This window comes from Caretta caretta, chromosome 3 (assembly GCF_965140235.1).
Source record: "Caretta caretta isolate rCarCar2 chromosome 3, rCarCar1.hap1, whole genome shotgun sequence".
In the NCBI taxonomy this organism is placed as follows: domain Eukaryota; kingdom Metazoa; phylum Chordata; order Testudines; family Cheloniidae; genus Caretta; species Caretta caretta.
The window spans coordinates 2,791,173-2,809,099 of record NC_134208.1 but is presented as its reverse complement, the minus strand read 5'-3'; the positions used below and the strand labels follow the sequence as shown (position 1 = coordinate 2,809,099).

The window sequence follows — 17,927 nt, the reverse complement described above, 5'->3', positions numbered from 1 at the left end:
AGACATTCGGGTCAGGCTGCAGCCTGAACACTAGGATCCTCCCACCATGGTGGGTCCTACAGCTAGGACTCCAGTCAGAGTTTGAACATCTACAGCATGATTACACAGCTCCTTACCCCGAGTCAGTTGGCATGGGCCAGCCATGGGTGTCTAATTGCAGTTCAGACATGCTAAGATACTGGCCAAGATCAGATGTTGTTGGAAATTGCTTTTCACCTGCTTCTTAGTTATCTTGCCTCATAAGAGAAGATTAGCTGGCAAGGTTGTTTGTGTCAAGTGTCTTCCAGATGAACTAGTCTAAGGCTGTATTGACTGTTTGTCAGCAGAAAGACTAGGTGCTTCTAGCAATGGCCTGTGCTGCTCCTGCTATGTAGAATGCTCTCCCTGACTTAATCAGTCAAGCCACTACCTATCCTTTAACTTTCTCCCTAAAACCCACATCTGCAGTGACATCTGTATGAAATCACCTAATCAGTGCTGGCTAGTTTGAGATACATCTGGGAATAATTAGTACTTTTAGCTAAAATTTTAAAACTTCCAAAGGAGGGGTGTGTTTGTGTATGTATATCTGTGTATCTCTGATTGTTTCTCTCTCCTCACCCTATACAGTGACTCAAAATGCTTTCTGGATTGAGAAATTGGCTCACTGTCAAGAACAGTTCTGGTGATCATGATTTTGCCCCTGCAGAAGCAGAGAAGAATCTCCTGTCCTCTCTCATGGCGGTGGTATATGAACGTAGGGTACAGGTTGTTCTGATCCCGTGGTACGATGGCATTCTCTGTTAGCGTATTCAAAGACTATTGGCTCCATGAGCCTCCAGCGATGGATTGACATGGTTGGCCTTACTCTTCAATGTGTGCTCAAGTACTGCTCTCAGCCTGGAGTAGTTGACAGTTTGACCGGGATACAAGTGTAATCACTATCCCCACAAGCCCTCCCCATGTCTACACTTAGGCTGAAACCAGAACTATTGTGTGCCTATTTGGATGAGCCCTGAGTTGGCACCATCTTGGAGATTCCCGTAATCAGAGGAATTGTTTACTTGGGTATCAACATTTGTCATGATGTTAGATTTTGGAAGCTCTGGTATCAGTTTGAGAATAGAGCTGTCAGTCTTCAGGGCTGTGGTTTGCTTGTTAACCTGAAGATTTCCACATTGGCCTTGTCCCCTGATTAACAGACTAGGTGGACACATTTGAAGGGGTATGTTTTTGGGATGGAGTCACTCCTACATATGGAGTAAGGTGCACACATACTTAAGCAGCTGGATTTCTCTGAAAGTGTTCCAACACTATACCTCTCCTGAGCTTCCAGCTCTCTAGTGAGGCCCATTAGGAGCTGCCTTCATTCTGTATTTCTTTATGCAGGACAAAGATCAGATTAAACAAACTTCCCCCCCTTCTCTGAGCTCCTCCCATTTCCATAGTGCCTGTCAGTGATAAGTTTCTCTACCCTTGCCTGGAGGGGAGAAGAGCTACCCATTAAGAACAAGAGAGAGCGTGAACACAGGGCTTTTCAGGGGGCTTCCAGAAGGAGTGAGGAAAGAGTGTAGAGCCCTGAAATGAGATTTTTGGAGAGTGGAGACACATGAAATGTGTGCAGACATGCCTTGGACTTGTTTAGTGCTATAGTTGATTTCCTCAGAACTGCCAGTACCAAATATATTCAAGTTTCTCTTTGTGTGTGTGTGCAGTGAACAGTTGGCCCTTTGTGTATCCTGAAAACCTAATCCGATACTAGGAATGTATAATCTTAGTTACAGCAGTGAAAGTTTCAATTTCACCCAGGGCAAAGTGCAGGAGTGGGAGTTCTGGAAAGCTGTAATTGGGACAGTATTTTGGGGCATTAGTTCTTCCTTCCTTTCAGTAAAGAGCAGTTGTGTGGAAGAAATCTTATTTAAAATGGTGGATGGCAATTGTGAATTTCATCTTGTTTTAATATAAATTCACTGTGGAGTTCTAGTTATATGGTAAACCATATACCTGTAAAATAAGCAAAGCATTGGGGTTATTGAGAAACACATTTATGTGCTTCTCAAAATATATTGGGATGACTTTAATGTAGGTTTTTTGTCATACATCTGGATCCCATTAGCTGGTTAAAATTGGGTTATTTTAAGCTTATGACTGCACATACTTGAAGTGGGGGTATTGTATTTTTAGTTCAGCTTGACTGTACTTTCTTTCCAAATGAGTAAAGCACAGCCTTTGCTTTCTGAACGTGTACTTTTCAAGGCAGAGAACCCCATGGCAATTCATGCAACTCCTTGAACAGGAACTCTGGAACTATTTTAATTTGTTTTTATATTGCATGTATCCCAAAGCAAAATAAAGTCAGAGACCAAATTCCAATAGAGTTCCTACTCCTGAGCTCCAACAAGAAGAGGTAAGTCCCTGGTCCACATGGCTTATGTTGGCTTCTATTGCAGGGATGATTGGATAGGTGAAGGGCTGGTTTCATCAGCAGTTTCTGGGGCACGTTGTATTATATTTAGATTGTGCTGCATTTGGGTACTCTGTTACATTTTAAAAACTGAAAGAATGTGTGCCATCATGTCTGAAGACTGTGAAAACTAATGTTAATTTCATACCAAAGAAGAGAATAAATCCGATTTACCATGGCAGTTGGAGCAGAAATTATTTGAGCACTCCTGTGGACAGAATGAATTGTGTGTGCTGAATTACCCGCTCCCTAGGTGGCAGTAATGTCTGTGTACATGGGGCACCAGTAGCCAAATTAACATTTCCACTGTCTTTGGAGCTCACTGAAGCAGTTATCCAGCTAAAGACAATCTTTGTAATTCCCTGTGGCATTATAAAATGTAATATTTTAAATTTATCAGAAACGTAATTGAATTGCTCAAAATATTGTATTTCTAGTTGCTTACTGGTTAAGGTTACTATTTCTCCTGTTACCTCTAACACTTCAAACTGTGGTCCTGTCTGATCTTGTAAAAAGGATGTGGGAGTTGAGCTGAATCAGTACTTGTGTCAGAGATCTCCAAGAAAAACCCAGGGTGCTCTATGAAGTTGTGTTGGAAATTCATGCTTCTCTCTGAGCACAGAATTCACTGAACCATCAAGCTAGGGAGACACTGTGTTGCTAGATGTCCTCCCCTCCCCATGTCATGGACAACCCCAAATGCATTTAATTTCACAAGGATTTAGTGGTACTAAACCATTGTATTCTCTCCGTATTCCAGTTTATGAATATCCTGCCTCCCTAAACTCTCCCTGCAGTTGCAGTTAGGGATGATACTTTGCTTCCTGACCAGACGGTCTTGTAGTTTTGCTGTGCACTATTAAACAGCTGCTATGGTCTTCCCTAGAAATGGCTTCACTTCAGTGGTTGGCAAAATGATTCCTACATGTGTGGTTTATACAATATGATCATCAAGTTTCTAAAGCTCATTAGGATCCATTTAGATAAAGCTGCTGTACAAATGCAAGAGTACTTTTGTGCTTTCTTCAACAATGTCCCGTGCCTCTCCTACAGCCAGAGTAATGGCCTTATTAGTTAAGGCGGGTTCGGCCTTTTTTTGCTCAGTCATTCTGATGGATGCTTTCAGCTGTGGCCAGCAAAATGGCTAGGGCTGCTCCTGCTGACAGAAGCCAGGTATTGTACAAGCAGGAGCCTGACCATGATGGGTCAGGTTTTGGGAGGAAAAATGGTGTTTTTCCAAAGCTGTACTCATAATCCAAAAAATACCTACTCATGGTGCCAAAATATCAGCTCCTCTATCTCTCCCCGTGATTTGCTGTGGGCTCTCCCTTGGCTCCTCTACACCTGCCCACTGGATTGCTCCTGGCTGTACTGGGAGAGTTCTCTTCCAGGTCCTTTCCTGGGTTCGCTGGAATACTTACATTCTTCATCTACAACTCAAAGCTTTTCCCTTCTCTATCCCTCTTGCCCACCTTTCTAGCTTTGTCAATGATCATCAGCCCTCACCTGTCGCACCACTTGCTTCCCAGTCCTGGACCCTCTTTCCGTGCTGTACCAACAAACTTCATGTTTGCTTCGCAACAGTACCTATTGTTCCAGTTCAGGATTTCGCTCCCGGCCCACTTCCCTGCCAAAGTTCCTCCTTCCTGACCCACTACACCACCTGCTAGTCAGTCCTGAACCTCTCTTGAGCAGTCTATCAGTTGTGTCAAATTGTGTGATAAATTGCTGATATAAACAACTCTCCATTGAGCAGAATGAGGAGCCCACCATGGCCATGTTCCCTGTAATGAAGCTGAGCGTGGAGCCCTGGTTTTCAAAGATGAAAGGCTAATGGACTGACCCCCTGCCCTAGTGAGGCCCTGCTTGTTTATAAACAGTCCATCCCAAAACTAGGATCTTTCTGCTTACTTGGAAAAATGTTTATCCCATTCACTGCTGAATTCTGTTGTTCTTCTATTGTCTCTTGTCTTATACTGAGATTGCCAGCTCTGTGGGGCTAGGGACTGTCTTTTTGTTCTGTGTTTGTGCAGCACCTGGCACAGTAGTATTCTGGTCCATGACTGGGGCTCCTAGATGCTATCATAATACTACTTGTAGTAATAATAATAACTTCTGGAAGGGGTATGGGGACTAAACAGGAAGAGCTGGAAGTATTAGTACATAAGCTAAATTATGACTTAACTTGCATCACAGAGACTCGATGGGATAAATCTCAGGACTGAAATATTGGTATAGAGGGTTATAGCTTGTTCAGGAAGGACAGGCAGGGAAGAAGGGGAGAAGGTGTTGCATAATACATTAAGAATATATACACTTGTCCTGAGGTCCAGAAGGTGGTGAGAGGCAGATCAAACATTTTCGGGTAAAGATAAAAGGGAAAAACAATAGGGATGACATCATGGTATGGGTCTACTATAGGCCAGCAAATCAGGAGGAGGATGTGGATGAGGCATTTCTGGAACAAATAACAGAAATATCCGAAACAAGACCTCGTGGAAATGTGGGACTATAGCTACTCAGACATATGTTGAGAAAGTAATACAGCAAAACAGAAAATGTCCAGTAAGCTCTTGGAATGTGCTGGGGACAACTTTTTGTTTCAGAAAGTAGAAGGGGTAACCAGGGGGACAGCCATTTTAGACTTGATTCCAACCAACATGGAGGAATTGGTTACAAGTCTGGAGATTGAAGGTAATTTGGGTGAAAGTGGTCATGAAATGACAGATTTCATGATTCTAAGGAAAGAAAGGAGTGAGAGCAGCAGAATAAGGACCAGTAGACTTCAAAAAAAAAAAACAAAACCCAGACTTTAACAACTGAGAATTCTGGTAGGAAAGATCCCATGGGAAGAAAAGCAAAAGAGAAAACGGAGTTCCGGAGAGCTGGCATTTTCTCAGAGACAGTATTAAAAGCACAACAACAAACTATGCTGATGTGAAGGAAAAACAGAATAGTAAGAGACCAAGATGGCTCCATCAGGAACTCTTTAATGACCTGAAAATCAAGAAGGAATCCTACAAAAAGTGGAAACATGGACAAATTGCTAAGGATGAATACAAAAGAATAGCACGAGCATGTAGGGACAAAATCAGAAAGGCTAAGGCACAAAATGAGTTACACCTAGAAAGGGATGTAAAAGGCATAAGAAGAGGTTCAAAAATACATTAGGAGCAAGATAATGGCAAAGGAAAGTGTAGGTCCTCTACTTAGTAGTGAAGGAGAGCTAATAATGCACAACACCAAGAAGGCTGAGATGTTAAATGCTTATTTTGCTTCAGTCTTCACTAAAAAAGGATAATGGTGGCCAGAGGCTTAACCCAATTAATATTAACAACAAGGGGAAAGGGGGAACACAAGCTGAAATAGGTTAAGAACAGGTTAAAGAATATTTTGGTAAGTTAGATATATTCAAGTCAGCAGGAGCTAATGAAATTCACCTTAGGGTACTTAAGGAACTAGATGAAGAAATCGCTGAACTGTTAGCAAATATCTGAAAACTCATGGAGGATGGGTGATGTCGCAAATGACTGGAGAAGGGCAAATATAGGACCTATCTTTAAAAGGGGGAACAAAGAGGACTTGTGGAATTATAGCCAGTCAGCCTGACTTTAATACCTGGAAAGATACTGAAACAAATTATTAAACCATCAGTTTGTAAGCACCCAGAGGCTAACAGGGTAATAAGTAACAGCCAACATGGATTTCTCAACAACAAATCATGCCAAACTGACCTAATTTCCCTCTTTGACAAGGTTATTGGTCTAGTGGATGGGGGGAAACTGTAGACGTGATATATCTCAATTTTAATAAGGTTTTTGACACAGTCCCACATGACGTTCTCCTAGGCAAACTAGTGTAATGTGGGTCTAGATTAAGTTACTGTAAGGTGCATGCAGAACTAGTTGAAAAACTGTACTAAAAGTTGCGATTCTCCAACAAAAAAACTTCAAAAACAGACTTCAGTGAGAAACTGCAGAATTGGAATTAATTTGCAAACTGGACACCATTAACTTAGGCTTGAATAGAGACTGGGATTTGATGGGTCATGCCACACAGTAAAACTATTTCCTCTTGCTAATTTTTTTCCCCCTACTGTTGCTCACACCTTCTTGTCAACTGTTTGAAATGGGCCATCCTGATGATCACTACAAACTTTTTTTTTTCTCCTGCTGATAACAGCCCACCTTAATTAATTGGTCTCATTACAGTTGTATGGCAACACCCATTTTTTCATGTTCTCTGTGTATATATATCTTCCTACTGTATTTTCTACTGCATGCATCTGATAAAGTGGGTTTTAGCCCATGAAGGCTTATGCCCAAATAAATTTGTTAGTCTCTAAGGTGCCACAATCCTCCTTGGTTTTTTTTTTTTGTACTAAAAGAATAGTTCTTTGAGTGCTTGTTCATATCCGTTCCAATCAAGTGTTTGCATACCACGTGCACAGTCATCGGAAAGTTTTCCCTTAGCAGTTCCCATCGGGTCGGCTGTGGAGCCCCCGGCGTTGCATCTTCATGGCGCTCAATATATGACCCTGCTGGTCCCACCTCAGTTCCTTCTTAATGCCAGCAACAGTCGTTGGAACTGTGGTCGCTTGCTTAGTAAGTGCTTTCTTTAGCGTGCTTTCATATGGTTAGCTTAGTCTAATTTAGTTGTAGTTAGTCTTAGTTGTTAGTGTATATATTGTATATAGTGAGATTTGGGAGTGGGGTTTCCCCAATAACAACCCCTGCCCGTTGGGCTCCAGGGCATGCTGCAAGCCCAAGGCTTTACACCCTGTGGAACCTGCAGCAAGCCTATGCCAACAAGCGACCCCCACGACTCGTGTCTGGGGGAGGCGCACCAGACAGAAAGGTGCAAGATCTGCAGGGCTTTCCGCCCCCAAACTAAAAAGGAGTGAGATTTCCAGCTGAAGCAGTTGCTCATGGAATCCGCCCTTCATCCCCAGTCTGCTGCAGACCGCCAGGACCCCACACCAAGCATGTCCTTACAGAGTGCCCCGGCATCGGTATGTGACACGGTGCCGAGGAAGGATTGTAGTCTAAGACACCCTCGGCACCGGAGCCCTCCGGCACCATAGGATGCACAGACAACCCAGCACCACTCGCATTCACCGGTGCTGTACAAGCAGCATAGAAAAGTCAACAGGGGGCACTCCCCAGTGCAGAAAACAGCCGGACCTGCAGGCGTGGTACCAGGGCGTCCCATGAAGGAACCCTCGGCATCTAGGCAGCAAGAGTCGGTGCCGTCAACTTTGGTTCCCATGGGGGGACTGTCGAGTCCGGCACACAGCGACTCCCGGGATGGGCAGTGCCAGGTGGAGGAGTTGGAGTTACCCTCCACCCCGGACACTTTTGAAGCCACCAGAGACTTAATAGCGATGATGGCTCCTCAGCACCCAGTGATCAGAGATAAGCCCCCAGCGCCCCCACAACCAGTGCCATCTAGAGGCAAGCTGGCCATGATGCGGCGGTCACCCTTTCCTGCCTGGCACCATTTGCCTCGGCACCACTCCAGATCGCCATCCTCAAGGCACCACTCTCCAGCACCAGACTCTGCCAGGGGTTCTCCAGCATCAGATGCACGACGCCCCCTGGCACCGCCGAGGGAGCAGCAGCAATTCCCAGCTCCGAGAGAGGACCAGCACTGGGCCCTCGGCACCGGTCCCCGATGCTGGACACTTGTCACCTGTCCCTGATGCCGGATTCCTGGTTTCAGTCCCCGGCCCGGGCATCTTGACACCTGTCCCCTGCATCATCAACTCGGCACAAGTCCCCAGCGCAGTACCATGCAGCACCACTGTGGTCATCTCAGTTGAGATCTGTGTCTTGGGACACGGACTATTCCCGTCGCAGCAGACATAGATCTGACAAGCGACAGAGGAAGGCACCAATGACATGGCAACTGCAGTGGCAGCCTCCGGCACAATGGCCTTTTCGGACACCCTGGACTTACCATCAGGCCCAAGGCTCCTTTTCCAGGGGCCCCCGTTCAGTGACCTCAGCGCACGGACCACCCCAGACAGCCAAGGATCAGCCTACACCCCTGGCCCAGGTCACTGCTAAGGCACAACCCATTGCAAGGCCAGGCTACTGTCACCTTGGCTACAGTCCCCACAGAGGCCCCAGACGCTGAGAAGGTCGGGGAAAACTTTACTGTGCAGAAGAAAAATGCTGCTTTTAACCATCTTAATTTAAATGAAACAGACACAGAATCAGATACCATGTCAAATCTTTTGTTTTAAACTTTCCCTTTTTTTTTAGTAGTTTATGTTTAAAACAGTACTGTGCCATATTTGCTTCCTCACGCCCGCTGCAGCCTGATTGTGTACTTCCGGTTCCAAATGAGGTGTGTGCTTGACTGGTCAGTTCATAAAAAACAGTTACCTGCCTCTCGTAACTGTTGTTCTTTGAGGTGTGTTGCTCATGTGCATTCCAATAGGGGTGTGTGCACACTGCGTGCACGATCGCCGGAAGGTTTTCCCCCTAGCGGCACCCGTTAGGTCGGCTGTGGAGACCCCTGGAGTGGCACCTTCATGGCGGTGTATATAGGTCCCTGCCGACCCGCCACCTGCTCAGTTCCTTCTTGCCAGAATACGCCAACAGAGGGGAGGCAGGTGGGATTTGGAATGGACATGAGCAACGCATCTCGAAGAACAACAGTTATGAGAAGTAGGTAACCGTTTTTCTTTTTCGAGTGATTGCTCATGTGCATTCCAATAGGTGACTTCCAAGCAGTTTCCCTGGGGGAGGGGTCGGAGTTCACCTGGTTGCCGAGTGCAGGACTGCCCTGCCAAAGGCTGCATTATCCCTCACCTGCTGGGTAATGGTGTAGTGTGACGTGAAGGTGTGGATGGAAGACGACGTTGCTGCCTTACATATGTCCTGGATAGGGACCTGCGCCAGGAATGCTGCGGATGCCGCCTTCGCTCTCGTGGAGTGCACCGTAAGCAGAGGGGCTAGAATTTTAGCCAGGTTGTAGCAAAGTCCTGATACAGGACGTGATCCAAGATGAAATGAGCTGGGATGAGATTGGAAGCCCCTTCATCCTTTCTGCGATTGCAATAAAGAGCTGTGGTGACTTATGAAATGGCTTTGTGCACTCAATGTAGAACTTTAGGGCCCGCCTAACATCCAGGGAATGGAACATGTGCTCTCTGTTACTGGCATGTGGCTTAGGGAAGAACACAGGTAAAAATATGTCCTGGTTCACATGAAACTGGGAGACTACCTTTGGCAGAAACACAGGGTGAGGGCGTAGCTGCACCTTGTCTTTATAAAAGACCGTATAGAGGGGCTTGGAAGTCAGCACTCTGAGCTCGGATACCCTTCTGGCCGAGGTTATGGCTATCAGAAAGACCTCCTTCCAGGAAAGGTAGGACAGAGGGCAGGTTTCTATGGGCTCAAAAGGTGGCCTCATGAGCGTGGACAGGACCAGGTTGAAGTCCCACTGGGGAACAGGCCGTCGTACTGGGGGATAAAGTCTGTCCAAGCCCTTGAGAACCCATCCCACCATGGGATTGCCGAAGACTGACCTACCCGCTGCCCCTGGGTGGAAGGCTGAAAATGGTAGCCAGGTGTACCCTGAGAGATGATATTACCAACCCTTGCTGCTTGAGGTGTAACAGGTAGTCCAAAACAAGGAGAAATGACGCTAGCTGCAGTTCGGTGCCCCTCTGCAGAGACCAGATGGAAAAGCACTTCCACTTTGCCAGGTACATGGCACGAGTGGAGGGTTTCCTACTTCCCAGCAGGACCTTCCTCACTGGGTCCGAACACTGAACTCAAGAGGGTTCAGCCATGGAGTTTCCATGCCATGAGGTGGAGGGACTCCAGATTGGGGTGTTGTAGATGGCCATGGTCCTGTGTGATGAGGGCCGGGCACACGGGAAGGGCTACTGGCCTGTCCACTGAGAGGTTCAACAGTTTGGTGAACCAGTGCTGGCGGGGCCACACTGGTACTATGAGGATCAAGGAAGCCCCGTCCTGGCAAGTCTTGAGGAGGACTCTGTGTATGAGAGGGAAGGACGGGAACACGTACAACAGGTGACTCATCCGTGAAAGGCGTCCGCAATGGAGCCTGGGCTGTGGTTCAGGAAGGAGCAGAACCGCTGGCACTTCCTGTTGCTCCGTGTCACGAACAAGTCTATGCGGGGAGAACCCCGCCTCTGAAAAATCGAGTGCACAATGTCCAGCCTGAGGGACCATTGGTGACCATGACACAAGCAGTTGAGGTGATCGGCTAGCTCGTTTAGTGCTCCTGGAAGGTGTAATGCCTCTAGTTGTATCAAATGGGCGATGCAAAAGTCACACAACTCGAGGGCTTCCTGGCACAGGGGAGAGGAGTGAGCACCACCCTGTTTGTTTATATAAAACATTGCCGTAGTGTTGTTTGTCAGCACCAACACACATTGCATGCCAGACAAACTGCTCTCAGCTCCCTTCTATTGATGTGCAGCGATAGTTCTGTGTGGGACCATAGACCTTGCGTTCCAATATTGCCCAGGTGCTCTCCCCAACTGAGTGCCGAGGTGTCCGTGACCGGCGATAGCGTTGGTTGGGGTTTGGCAAAGGGTACTCCTGCACGGACCACTTGTGGCTGCAGCCACCAGTGGAGAGACTCGAGAACGTGAGGGGGGAGAGTAACTCTTGTATCAAGTGGGTCCCTGCCCGGCCTGTTCACCTGTGCCAACGACGCCTGGAGGGGCCGAAGGCGGAACCTGGCGTGCTGGACCGCATATGTGCAGGCTACCATATGCCCCAATAGTTTCATGCAGTTTCTGGGCAAGGTTGTGGGGAATCGGCGAAGGTTTTCGATAAATGTCCGTGAGTGGTTGGAAGTGCAGCTCGGGCAGGACTCCATGAGAGTTCCTATGAATTCTATTCTCTGCATCAAGGCTAGTGTGGATTTGGGCTAGGGTAACCAGATGCTAAATCCAAAATATTGGGACTGCCGCAGAGGGAGCGCCTTTTCAATTGTTACACTCACCCGGCACATTCGGCGGCGGGAAATAAATCTTGCCGATGAAGAAAGAAGTACCTGCCGCCAAAATGCCGCCGAAGTCCATCAGCGACTGAAGTACCCGCCGCCAAAGCCTGTCAGCAACTGAAGTACCCACCACCGAAGTGCCGCCGAAGCCCTGGACGTGCCGGGTGAGTGTAACAATTGAAAAGGCGCTCCCCTGCCTGTCACCGCCGCCTAAACAAAAAATAAAAATAAAAAAAATAAAGCCGCGCCCGAAACAAAATAGCAGGACAAATGGCGCCCCGACTGTACTTCGGTCGGGACGCGGGACAAACTACTCAATATCGGGACAGTCCCGATTTTATCGGGAAGTCTGGTCACCCTAATTTGGGCACATTCGATATGAGGCCCAGCCCGCGGAATATGGCCTGGGCCAGAGACACATGCTCTGCAGTCTGTGCTTGTGACTCGGCCTTGATGAGCCAGTCGTCCAGGTATGGGAACACTTGCACCTGACATTTGCGGAAGAAGGCTGCCACGACCGCCATACATTTGGTGAATACCCGGCGGGCCACCGAGAGCCCAAACAGGAGCACCCTGAACTGGTAGTGCTGGCCGCTGACCACGAAGCGAAGAAAACATCTGTGGGCCAGGATAATGGATATATGGAAGTACACATCTTTCAAGTCGAGGGCAGCGTACCAGTCCCCCGGATCCAAGGAAGGAATGATGAAGGCCAGAGAGATCATGCGAAACTTCACTTTCCTTATGAATGTGTTGAGGTCTCGCAGATCCAGGATAGGCCGGAGCCCACCCTTGGCCTTGGGGATGAGGAAATAGCGAGAGTAGAACCCTTTGCCCCTGAACTCCTGAGGAACCTCCTCTTTTGCCCCTAGAGTGAGGAGCGATTGCACCTCCTGCAAAAGGAGTTGTTCGTGAGAAGGGTCCCTGAAGAGGGACAAGGAAGGGGACGAGGGATGGGGAAGGGGGGTGGGAGGGAACAGAACAGGATAGAGTATCCCACCCCTACCATGCTCAGGACCCAGCCATCTAATGTGATATGGGACCAAGCATGGTAGAAGCAGGAGAGTCAATTCACAAAGAGGGGGGTAAGGATCTAAGTTCGATACTTATACTCTGTCCTCGGGCACATCTTCAAAAGTTTGGCTTGAGGCCCGGGGGCTGTTTGGCTGAACCCTGGTCTTGGCCTGAGGAGGACTGTGGCAGGCACCTCCTATTATTTCTGCCCCATCTCCTGGATGAGTCTCGCCTGGGAGGCCTTGAGTAGAAATGGGATGGGGGCTGAGGCTTAAAAGGCTTTCTTTGGGGGTGCAGGGATGTGGATCCCCAAAGACTTCAAAGTCGCCTGCGAGTCTTTAAGGCTGTACAGGCGAGAGTCTGTATTTTGGGTGAACAGGCCTGCACAGTCAAAGGGGAGGTTCTGAATTGTGTTCTGGACCTCAGGTGGTATCCCTGACACCTGCAGCCACCACTGCACCTCATTGTAATGGCGGTGGCCATGGTCCGAGCAGCCGAGTCCACCACGTCAAATGCGGCCTGGAGGGAGGTTCTCGAAACCACCCTGACCTCCTCAAGGAGCACACTAAACTCCTTGCGTGATTCACCAGGGAGCAACTTCTGGAATTTTGCCAATGAGCTCCAAGAATTTGAAGGCATAGCAGCTGAGTACCGCTTGCTGGTTGTCCACTCAAAGCTGGAGCCCCCAGTCGAGTAGACCTTTCGGCAGAAAAGGTCCAGCTTCTTATCGTCCCATGACTTCTTACATGGCACTGGGGAGTGTGCGCGGTGCCGCCTGGTAGCACCGGCCTCACGAGCCAGGGAGCGGCACTGGTGCTCCTTGGAGGAGTCCTTTCTTGGTGCCAAGACATCCCGCACCGAGGCTGGGGTGCTGTGCACCGATGATGCCGGTGCCGTTTCTGGTGCTGCCTGGGGGCGGAGGGCCGACTCCATCAGGAGGAGCTTCAAACAATAGTCCCGCTCTCTCTTTGTCCTGGGTCTAAAGCTCCTGCAAATTGGGCACTTGTCTGTCTGATGGCCTTCTCCTAAACACTTGAGACAAGCAGCGCGTGGATCACCTGTTGGCATAGGTTTTGCACACCTCTCGCAGGCCTTAAATCCCTGTGACCGAGATGTGCCCCAGTGCCTGGGGAAACTAGGGAGAGGGGAAAGCCCCCCAAAATAAGCCCAACTAATTACAGACTACTATATAACTAACTAATAACTGTTTACAGCTAAGAAAAGGGAACCACTAGGTAGGCACTTGCGAATGCAAGAGACTGAGCTACTTCAACGACTGTCACTGGCGGTAAGAAGGAACTGAGTAAGTGGCGGGTCGGCAGGGACTAATATACACCGCCATGAAGGTGCCACTCCAGGGGGCTCCACAGCCGACCCAACAGGTGCTGCCAGGGGAAAAACCTTCCTACGATCATGCACACGGTGCACGTACACACCTATTGAAATGCACACGAGCAATCACTCGAAGAAGAACTCTGGTGTTCGTAACTCTGAGATTTGACTGTCGTGCAAACCAAGTCATGAACGTTTTAAAATCAGATGGCGACTCCACCTGAGGACTTTCCAGTTACATCCATCACTTTTATAATATAATTCCAGAGCTTGTGATGGAGTTAGTGTTACAAAAACAAAGTGCTCCAGAAATCTAGCAGCACCAGGAAGCACAATTTCCCTGCTCCACATAGGCTCATGTATAAAATTTAACACTAATGCTAACTAACTCTTGTAAGTTATACAGTGAAAGTAGAGCATTTTTAAGAAGACAAACCACACTGCATTTATATTCTCTTTAGATACACTAAAGTTTTAGCTGAGCTACGGAAATCTAAAGGAAACAAGCTCAGCTTCTAAAACCTTGTACTTACCGGAATGAGAACTCCCACAGCAGAGGCATGCCCTCTCAACACATTTGTCAGTTTAAGCTTCTGCATGTATCTTTTTATTGTACCCCTGCATGTCTGTATTGTGTGTTCAGAGAGCCATTTATCCTCATAATTAGATACCCATCACTTGATGAGCCAGTAGCTAAATTAAACAACTGCAACCTTGCCAACTTTTTTTAACTCTTCTGTTTACTCTGCAGAATTTATTGTGGTTACAGCTGTCAGTACAGGGACAGCCGCCCCCATTGCACAGACAATGTCAGCATTATAACAGTGCAAAAGGTAGTCAGTCGACTCTCAGAGATGAGAATCCACTTCCCAGCATGTATGGCTTTTGCTAGTTTAAAGGAACAAAGAGTTTGACATGTAGTTTGTAATTGAGAATGTGTTTCATAGGACTGTGAGAAATTAAAGTGAGGCAAAGCAGTTGCCTCTAGTGGTTTTAGCTATTCTGCTGCACACAAAACTTGTAGTTTCTGTCTTGATTGGTTTCAGAGAGGATGTGGTTTATGTTCCTTCTATTTAAAATGTCTCAAAGTAAATAGCAGCCAACTCTGTTTCTGAGTCTATATGTTAACCTGTGTTTATGTACAAGAATTCAGTCTTTTATACCAGGTCTGGGGTCCAGAGGTTACCTAACCAAGGGCCATACTTTCAACTTGCTGGCAGACCGAGGAATGTACCAAATTTGCAGCTGTCCTCATCTTTAATAAGAGGTGAAGTCTGTGGACACTTTGGGTCCCTCATCCAATGTGACCAGGCTTTCATATCAAGATGGAGGTACAGCTTCCATAAACTCCATGTCAGTGTCGTCCCCCCCCCCCCCAGTACATTACTGTGCATTTAACAAGATTGAATTTCATTTGCCATCATGTTGCCTATTCACCTACCTTGGCTAGGTCTGTCTGAAGTTCCTCACAGTCCTCTCTAGTCCTGACTAACTTTGTGACATCTACAGCTTTTGCTGCTTCATTACTCGCCTCCTTTCCAGATCATTAATAACTATATTAACAACACCAGACCGAGTAAGGAACCTTGAGGAGTCCCCACTGTAATCTTTTGCCATGATGAAAATTGACCATTTCGTCCTACTTGTTGCTTTCTGTCTCCTAGCCAGTTTTTGATCCATGACAATACTTTGCCTCTCATCTATGACTACTTAGTTTCTTTAGTAGCCTTTAGTGAAAGATATTTTCAAAGGCCTTATGAAAGTCTAAACAAACTGTCAACCAGTTCTCCTTTATCTACTACTTTACTGACATGCTCAAATAATTCTAATAGGCTAGTGAGACATGATTTTCCTTTGCAGAAACCGTGCTGGTTAGACCCTATCATATTATTATCTTCCAGATGTTTTGTTATATTATTTTTAATTATCATTGCAACCAGCTGGAGAGGTACAGATGTAAGGCTAACCGGTCTGTAATTCCCTGGATCACTCTTAGAGCTCTTTAAAAATATAGTTACTACAACTGCAACCTTTCAGTCTTCTGAAGTGAAGAAACAGATGGACAGAGCCAGAAGAGTCCCCAGAAGTCACCTACTACAGGTCATGCCAACAAAGAAAATAACAGAACAGAAGCCGTCACCTTCAGCCCCCAACTAAAACCTCTCCAACGCATCATCAAGGATCTACAACCTATCCTGAAGGACGACCCATCACTCTCACGGATCTTGGGAGACAGGCCAGTCCTCGCTTACAGACAGCCCCCCAACCTGAAGCAAATACTCTCCAGCAACCACACACCACACAACAAAAACACTAACCCAGGAACTTATCCTTGCAACAAAGCCCGATGCCAACTGTGTCCACATATCTATTCAGGGGCCACCATCATAGGGCCTAATCACATCAGCCACGCTATCAGAGGCTCGTTCTACCAATGTGATATATACGTGCCAGCTATGCCCCTCTGCTGTGTACATTGGTCAAACTGGACAGTCTCTACGTAAAAGAATAAATGGACATAAATCAGACGTCAAGAATTATAACATTCAAAAACCGGTCGGAGAACACTTCAATCTCTTTGGTCACTCGATTACAGACCTAAAAGTTGCAATTCTTCAACAAAAAAACTTCAAAAACAGACTGCTGAATTGGAATTAATTTGCAAACTCGATACAATTAACTTAGGCTTGAATAAAGACTGAGAGTGGATGGGTCATTACACAAAGTAAAACTATTTCCCCTTGTTTATTCCACCCCCCACTGTTCTTCAGACGTTCTTGTCAACTTCTGGAAATGGCCCACTTTGATTGTGCCTACAAAAGGTTCCTTCCCCTACTAGCCGCCCCCCCCCCCCCGCCCCCGCTCTCCTGCTGGTAATAGCTCACCTTAAGTGATCACTCTCATTACAGTGTGTATGGTAACACGCATTGTTTCATGTTCTCTATGTACATAAATCTCCCCACTGTATTTTCCACTGAATGCATCCGATGAAGTGAGCTGTAGCTCATGACAGTTGATGCTCAAATAAATTTGTTAGTCTCTAAGGTGCCACAAGTCCTCGTTTGTTTTTAATAAGAGGCTGCATATTTCTGCTTGCACTTCAGCCACTTCTTGCTTGAGCTCCTTCAGAACTCTTGGATGTATACAACCTGGGCCTGATGACTTACTGCATTTAAATTAGCAATTTGTTCCACAACCTTCACATATAAATTTGTTCTTCTGTTACTGCAATCTGTCATAGTACCTTATCTCTTTATTATGCATGCCTTCTGAGAATCTGTTATTGTTTTCTTAAGTAACATCTATACCGCATCTACGAATTGTACTTGTTTTATTTTTGCTGTTAGGGACTTTTTGATCAGCCATCTCACTTTATTGAAATCTCTTTCTAAAGTTTTTGTCACACAGTTTTTGGTCCCTTGCCCTCCCCCTAGGATGTTGAACCTAATTCTATTATTGTCACTATTAATTAGTGCTCTGCTACTGTTACTTCCTGAATTAACTCATGCACGTTACTTAAGACTAAACAGAGTTTAACTTGTCCTCGTGTGTGCTCTAGAACTAGCAGGACCAAGGAGCAATCATATTGTTTCTCTGAACTTTGTCCCATTGTTTCCATTTGATCAGTTTATAGGTGAGTAGCTGAAGTCCTCCATGATTATCGTTGTTAGATTTGTGTTGCCTCTTTTGGTCTCAGTCCATTTTTCTTGACTGGTAGCACAGCTCTTCTCATTTATTTACATTCTTACCGCTTGGGATTCCTACCCATCCAGAGTCAGCTGTGTGGCCCTCTTCACTTGAATCTTGATCTTGCTAGAATCCGTTAGCTCCAGCACTACTGCCCCACCTCTTTGTTTTTCTGGTGTAATTCTTAGCCAGGTATTACAGTATCCTGTCGATTTATTTTGGTCATTCCACCATGTTTCTGTAATGCCTATTCTATCAAAATCCTTGTTCATTGCAAGGCATTCTAGTTCATGTATTTTTTGCTTTAAGGGTTTCATATTTGCAGGCAGACATTGATAGTTTTTATTTTTGACCAGTTGACTGTTTTTATTTATCTCTTTAATCTGACACCCTGCTGATTTCACAAAAGTTTTCTGGTGGTTTTTTCTTGTCCTTGTTCTGCGCCTGTTGTATTTTGCAC

At 46.4% G+C, this 17,927-nt stretch overlaps 1 protein-coding gene across 6 annotated transcripts in view; it reads left to right on the top strand.

The window, feature by feature from the left end:
• Nucleotides 1–17,927, top strand: part of ASXL2 (ASXL transcriptional regulator 2) — a 246,614-nt gene that overhangs the window by 175,087 nt on the left and 53,600 nt on the right. Inside the window, exon 1 of one of the 6 annotated variants that reach the window (XM_075126277.1) lies at nucleotides 2,248–2,386. The exons of the other annotated variants lie outside the window; for them this stretch is intronic. The gene's annotated coding sequence lies outside the window, so the exon portion shown is untranslated. Of the gene's footprint in view, nucleotides 1–2,247; nucleotides 2,387–17,927 lie in introns of those variants that run through there. 6 annotated transcript variants of the gene reach the window in all.